The sequence below is a fragment of the Mus musculus genome, chromosome 2 (assembly GCF_000001635.26).
Source record: "Mus musculus strain C57BL/6J chromosome 2, GRCm38.p6 C57BL/6J".
Taxonomy (NCBI): domain Eukaryota; kingdom Metazoa; phylum Chordata; class Mammalia; order Rodentia; family Muridae; genus Mus; species Mus musculus.
This window is the reverse complement of record NC_000068.7, coordinates 107922906-107930888: the sequence shown is the minus strand read 5'-3', so window position 1 is coordinate 107930888 and position 7983 is coordinate 107922906. Positions and strand designations below refer to the sequence as shown.

Below are 7983 nucleotides of genomic sequence, written 5' to 3'. Positions count from 1 at the left end.
CATACATGCAGGCAAGGTTCCTTTCTCACTGTGATGCATGGAAAAGTGAAAACAAAAGTGGAGTAAAGTCATGTGACAAGGAGGGGTTTGGGGACTCAAAGTTTAGACTAGGCTATAGTTTTCAAAATTAGGAGTATAGTCTTCAACAACTTCTAGTTACTCTGTGGGGTCTTATATTGCTTTCTGACATATTCTGTTTTACATGTGATTTACAAGATACCTTGTGTCTCAATGTTTAACTTTAAAACAACAGTGTAGAAGTTTCCTAGTTGTAACCCCTGCTCGTTAGGAGCATCATATACATAAATTAATGCCAAGAGGACTTAAGTTGTGTTTATATATGTATGCTTTTGTGTGTGTGTGGTAGCAATTAAACTAAAAAGGCCATGAATTGGGGGGGTGGGGAGGGGAGGAGAACACAGACTTTGTTCAATGCTAGAAATGCAATTTCTCTAGCAATTAACATATTTAAGCCCCAAAGAAACAAGCTATGTTTATTTTTTTCCTTATTTAATGTGGTACCTACATAAACACACACCTTTAATGAAGGTGCTGGAAAAGTTGCACACACACATTTTAAAAAGTGAAACTTAACCCCTGCATATCACCCTGTGCAAAACAACTTAAAGATGTAAGGTATGGTACCAGTGGGCACCAGGCATGTGCCCATTATCCTTACCCATCAGACAAATGTTAATCAAAACTACAATGAATTCCACCCCCCTTATCTCATTTAGAATGATTACTATCCAAAAAGAGGACAAGCAAAGGCTGCAAAGGAGCTAGGAGAAGAGGAAGTCTTATATATTGTTGGTCGATGGAACTCAGTAAAGCAGTATGCAAAATGCGATGACGTGATCTTCCTCATCCGAAAACAGCACTGGCATGTGATCCAGCCATCCCACTCCTAGGTGCATATACAAAGAAAGTGAAGTCAGAATATAGAAGAAATGTATGCATCCCCACATTGTTGACTGTAGCAGTGTTACTAAAAGCTAAAACAGTAAACCATTCTAGGTGTCCAACAATAGATAAATATAAAAACACACAATGGACCGTTCTTGAGACATAAAAATGGTTGAAATATCTTTTGAATTAAATTGCCTTAGTCTATGCATTTAATATATGCAAGTAATGACTAAATACCTTGTGCACTTAATATTTTTCTGAAACATTTAAAGTAAGAAAGCAGAAATTGTGTATATTATAAGTATCATAGAATTACCAGGGAGGAGTGCTGTAAGTAGGGAACAAAGAATTACTTCTCAGTTGATGAAATGTGAGCCAACAGCTACATTCTAATCTTAAAATGTAATGTTTGCACTCTCCAGAAAATAGAAGGAGTCATTCACTGTTCTTAACTGATAGAATGTGTTATTAATATGTGATTTGGGATGTACCAGAAATAAAATTAAGTTTCAGGTGAGGTCCATGAAAATCTACCCTTCATTCTGAAGGCAGCAGTACATATTCCCAACAAATATTCACTGTGCGATGCTCTGTGTCTCATGGTCCCTCTCTTGCATGGGAAATATGCTAAACTCTCCGAATTCCTTAAAAGACTCTGGTAAATCAAACTCCCAGAATCTGTGATTCTCATTCTCCTCCTGAAATCTCGATCACCAGAACCATCATTTTTCTTGAATGTTATCAATATTCAGAAGGTCAAGTTGAATCACCAAGGCTAGTGTAACTCATGCATGTGATACATTCTTCTAACATCTGATAGAATCCAGGGGCTATGGATAGCTAGTGGATTGATCTTTATTCATTAATCATATAACGATCAAGTGCTAACTCTTTCTATATACTCAACTACTGATGCACAGTAAAGTTTCTCTTACAAAATAAAGGCAATAATTTAAATAAAACTCCACTCCAAAGTCATCATTCACTAGAGCAGATTTTATTTTGAGTTTATTAAAGCTGTATTCCGTTTCCTCCTTTTTAGAGACACAAATACTTGTATATCAGCCTTACATTTATTGCATTAGGCTTAGCTTGCCTGTACAGTGTAGGTTTCCATACTTTTGTTTCTCTCTTACACAGTTCCATAAATGTTTTTCTGAAGTTAAAGAACATTCTATATTACTATAGGATTTACATTTTTGGATAAGACACTTGGTTATGAGTAGTATAACAGTTACAAGTTCTCCTTTTAGAAATAAAAAGATACATATAAATGCTGCTTCTTCCATACAATTTTCTAGAGCCAAGTTAGCCAAGAGTGTAATATTCTCTAGATAGCTAGGCTACTTTACAACTCTGTGGCTGTGATAAACACCAGGACAAGAAACAACTTGGGAGAAGTTTATTTTAGCATGTTTATAGAGTATATTACACTCTATCATTGAGGAAAATAATTAGAAGTAGGCAAAATGATATAAAGGAATAAGAGTTTGCATAGATAGATGTTATAAAAGTGAATTGATAGGGAATAAATAGAGGGATTTTAAAGACCTATTGACTCTAACGTGCAAATGGCTTTCTGATGGCGATGGTTCCAGAATCCTAGGTTCATGCCTTAATGTCTGGGAGAGTATCTATATATGCCTACCTCACAGGATATGAGTTTATGTGCAAAAAGCTTGAAAAGTAGGTTACGTCTTTACCATGCATGTCAGCGTCAAAGCACAAAGAGAGAAACAGATGTAAGATGTACAAGCCAGAATTCTGAGCCAGATAGAAAAGGGAGGGTTTTCTAATTTTTTTTTTTTAATTTCAGATCATCAGTAAATCTTGGAGTATTTGATATTTGGAAAACATAGAAAAGGCTTTTTTTTTTTTTTTGTCCTTACCTTGAACAGGTACATTGTTTTTAGCTGTTAAATTAGTCTAATATTGCTTAATTGTTGGGTTCTTCAAAAGGCAATCTTATTAGTTGTCTCATTTCACCAATTACACAGTCAGCAAGGCAGGCCACTGGACCTCCTTACAGTGGAGGGAACTGAGATTCAGTGTGCAAAATACCAAAACCGAAATGCCACTTGCTGAGGTGTGTGGCTTCATAACCTTCCTCTGTATGGCCTTCAGCCTTTCCCTCTGGGTATCCCTGCTTCTTTGCAAGCAATATAAAATAACAGTTACTAATGCTTGGTTTTTGTTGCCATTGCTTCCCAGGATGCCTATGTTCTTTCCTGCTGAGCACAGTTGGAGCCTCAGCACATCACCTCAGGACATGACATCATTTGAGAATTGGTAACTGAAGTGAATCCGGCTTAGCATCACTGAAATGACTTGCATTAGACTTCCCAGAACTTCACAAGATCTGAGTGCAAGAGGAAGAACTCAGATGTCAGAAGACTTCACAGAAATTATTTTATGTCGTCATGAGTTTTTATTTCTACCTCCATCTTTCACTCTGGTGTCCAATTCATGAACTTCAGAGTTAAAACTTCCTCCAAGACACTCTCACACAAAGCTACATGAGAGCAGGAGCCCTCCTGGGTGTATAGATTACAATGATCACTCATTGATAGCTTATGTCCTAATTTACATTTAAGAAGAGTTGTTTTGTGTTCAAAAACTTACACAACTTTCCTTTTGAGAGTCTAGTCTCCTAACTCTTTTGTGAAAAAGATATTACTCATAGGTTAGCACCAGGCTTTTGCATATTTGAGAGAGAGAAAAAATGTCTGCGTTTCCCGTTACAGCTAAAATATGCTTGTCTAAGACACTTTCCCTGCCCTTCTGATGCTCATTACCCTTGTCTTTAACACATCACCTCTCATCCCTGCTTCCATTTCAAGCACTATACTGTACTTACCAAGAAGATCAATTAGTTGTTATCTACTGATAGTCACCTCCAGTTTACTGACCCCTCTGCCAATTAGCTGTCACATCTGTTTTGAGTTGTGTAGCATCTTCTGGCAGAGTACTAATATGTACCAGGTGCTCAATTAATATTTTTGAAATCAAAGGATCTCTGAACTGAATAAGGAATAAACAAATGGCATAATCCTTCTCACTGGAGAAGAATCAAGCTCTTTCTTTCCTCTCTGTTTTGATAATCTATTATTCAGTGATTTTTGGATACCTTCCCATTCCCAGTCATCTACTGGTTGTAGTACCAATTTCCCTCTGTCCTTGGCTCTTTGCCTTGGACTGCTGCCTGTACCTGGCTTCTTGGGCCTCACAATCATTGCGGAAACTGATTTATGACCCTGAGTAAAGCCTGGGTGCTTTGCTTTTGATTGCTCATTATTTTGTTTGCTTGTTTTTTTTATTTTGTGTTTCAATGTTATTATTTCTTTTCTTCCCTGTTTTGTCTCTAAATAAGGCTCACTTACCCTTTGCAGAGACAGTAAAATCAAGCCAGAAATTCTTAAACCCTAGGGGGCGCAGATCAGTCCTGCATGTAATAGCTTAATATATTATCCTAGTCACTTACAATCAGTTGACCAAGGACTATGCAAATGACCATTCCTATTCTTTCCACAGTCTTCCTTGCTTCCTTGCTTCTCTTACCATTACCTTCTTGCTACTCTTTCTTCAGACTACAGTGAATGTCCTGACAACCTCTCTGGATTGACTGATTCCTGCCACTAAGCTGACTTAATTCACTGGAATCCGAAGGTCAGGCTAACTTATACTCTAAGCATGAGATTCAGTGGATATAAATGCCTGCCAAAGAAGCAGTTGTTAGACCCTGTCCTAGAACTCCAGGGTTCTAAATGAATTTATTCATAGAAGTAATAGCATAAGTAGTAGAGTATTAACACCTGTGTGGATGTTGTCATAGCTTGCTTATAGTAAAAATTAAATAGAAATTACGTTTTCTTTGTCATATTAAATATGTAATATTTAATCATAATTGTAGAACCAAACTGTTTTTTGGGTAATCCAGGTTCAATGCCACTTCCACAAGCTTGACCAAGTAGATAAAGGACTACCATATTTATTATTGCTTGTGACAAAGGCGGGGCACTTACTTCTTTATGTGAACATGACATAGCTATGACTTTCTTCTCTAGAGGGCAGGGAGTTTAGGTAGGTTCTGTTGTCCGCTGTCTTATGAGCACCGTATCCCAGTTAAAAAAAAATGTTTGTAGAAATGCTGTCAGTTATGTCTTCTTCTCCAAATCAGTTTGTTACCTCACTTCAAGTAATTCTTGGGAACAATGTGCATTCCTCTCCTGGGGAGACATAGTCAGGTTTCAAGACAAGTTCATCACACACTCATTGGTTCATTGTTTTATCAACTAGGAAAAGATACTAGAGTCACTGATGAGAGCTCCACATCTTTTTCAAATACATTTTAGGCATAGTAGCCTCTCTGCAGAGATACAATGGGGACAGGGGCAGAATTAAATATCTCTGTTTCAGTCTCTCTCATGTTGGTTCTGAGGAAAGGCAGTGTGATTGGGAAGTAAAAATAGCTCCAGAGATTATAAATGGCAAAAGCAGAGAGAAAGGGAGACATAAAATGGTAAGAAATATAGCTAAATATTTATATGTACAAAAAATGAAAACACGAGGAACGTTCTTTCTGAAATGCATAATTAAGCTGAAGCCAGAGTAGGCAGATGGAGTCAGTAATTACAGGTTCCTAATGTATTTAAAATTCCCAGAGAATGAGAGTGTTGCTACTAATTCTGTAGCTTCACAGTTTACAGTGTGTGGCTGTTTATAACATTGTTCCATTAACACTTGACATTCCAGTCAAGAAAGCTTGTATTTTAAAAATATACTAGGCAGATCAACAGCACACAATTTCTGACCTACTTACAATAGTGATGTGAAACTGTCATTAAAAATAAAGTGATTTGGCATGACTTGCAATTATTAATATTTCAATTATTTCCATTATTATGCCAGACATGTGGAGCATCATAGAAAAGGCCTTGAATCTGTAAACTAATCTCCTCTCGACAAATATTATTTTATACCTGCTGTTGACTAGGAACTTCTCAAAGGCCCTAGCTTACATTCATTATGAAACAAGCCAAAATTTATATCCTTGTGGGGTTCTTTGTAATAACTTGGGAAAACAGTCAGCATTGAACACTTTTTTGAAGTTTTATGATATTTTAGAAGATGAGAGGTGTTTCAATGAGGAGATGATTCTGGGTATCAGTTTATAAATACAGCTGCCCCAGTAAAGTTCACGGAGAACATGGCATGCAAATAGAAGATAGGCAATTTGGCCATGTGAGTATCTCTGTCAAGGAAAAGAAAGATGGTTGTTACTGGAAAACACACTCAAATACACACATGAAGAAGTGCTTCCATGGTGTTTGTTTTAAGTTATTAATGACTGGTTATAACAGAAAAATTACAAACATCTCAACTACACAGTTTTAAGTCAAAAAGAAAGTCATTTTTTTTCTAACAAGAATACCTTAGTGTTTGTCCTAATGTTTCCAATTTATATTTTGGAGGCAAGAGGTAGAGTTTACTTTAGACCCATCACGATTTCTTTATTCCATGAAAGACTCAAGGTTTTTTCCCAGATGGTATGTGAAGATGGGTTTAAAGGATATTTTGCAGTGAGGATGTATGAAAACTCTTGTCTCTTGTCCTACTGACAATATCTGCCTCATATTTGTCTATGAAAGGAAATATCTGTAAAACTAAGACATTTTTAAACAAACATATCCTGTTAAAGAGACAGATGTGATAAAAAAATTCCCCTAAATCCATTAAAAAGCAACAGCACTCCTACAGTTAAGGCTCACGGATCACTGCAGAATAGGAAGCATTGACACTGTAAGAGCCAAAAAATTATGAAATTTGCTGTCAGATTGTGTGTGCTAGAAATGTCAGAGAGGCAACATCCGTGAAGTCAGAACAACATGGCTGCTTTAAAAAGAGCTGAAGAACCAATGGATATGGTGACATTGAAAGGCAAATTCTTCTGGGGTTCAACCCTAGACAAAAACCTGTGGGCAACTAGAGAATGTTGAGAGCAGAAGAAATAATCTTCCCCAGAAGAAAAGCCCCAAAATTGGTCATTCAATATCAAATGCCCAGCCATATGCATGTATATGTGTGCATGCATGCAAGATTGGGCATGTACACACACACACACACACACACACACACTACATTATATACATGGATCAGGTTACTTTTGTGTATTTATGAACATATATCATATAATGGATATATTATATGTTAACAATTTAAAACGAGATGATGAGTTTGAAAGAGTGTAAAACGGTTCATGGAAGGAGTTAAAGGAAAGAAAGGGAATGGGAAATGACATAATCCATTATCAGTTGAAAAGTAAAAATATTTTATGAGAAATGTAAATGACGTTTTGACTTTTACTTTTTTCCTAGTGGCCTCTGAACCAATATATATACACCCATATATACCCATTAACAAATAGTCTAATATAGACATGCACTCATGAATATACATACATAAACACAGTCACATACCTAACACACACACACACACACACACCTATACACACACATACACACGCTTACTCTCTTAAAAAAGAAAAAATAATGGAGCCTCTTACTTACTTTTGTTTCCATGATGGTCTGTATTTCCCATCATATCTTTATTTTGATCATTGCTTCCAGGTAATTTGAGGTGGCTTCAGGCAAACTAATACAGATGTCTATAAGTACAGGCAGACCCAAAGTAGAACTTACAATAGAAGCATGGAATAACCTCAAGGTAGTCATTGTTTTGGTCTCCAGCCTGGAAATTATCCTGCATATCAAGTGCCTAATAGAACCATTCAGCAGGAACACATACACCTCTTATACACACCAGAATTTTTCTTTCCAGGGCATTGACAGTGTCATTAAGTGAGTTTGAGACACAAAACAATGACATTCTGTGGAGCTGTGTTACAGTGTATAACAATTTCTCATTAGGAAAATTCAGATCACCATTTATGTAGAACTAAGATGATCTTAGATTCCTGGTTGCTATGCTTGACTCTCCGTAATTTTCTATGCTGAAACATATTGTCCAATATTATAGTATTAAGTGATGAGCCTTCAGAATTGAATTAGGTTATGA

At 36.5% G+C, this 7983-nt stretch overlaps 1 long non-coding RNA gene across 1 annotated transcript; it reads right to left on the bottom strand.

The window, feature by feature from the left end:
- Positions 1 to 586: 586 nt before the first annotated feature.
- On the bottom strand, positions 587 to 7563 carry Gm39904. The gene is made up of 3 exons (XR_866638.1): positions 7476 to 7563; positions 4932 to 5135; positions 587 to 907 (listed from the first exon to the last, which is right to left on the bottom strand). It is a non-coding gene; the product is annotated as a predicted gene, 39904 (long non-coding RNA).
- Between the last annotated feature and the right edge of the window lie 420 nt (positions 7564 to 7983).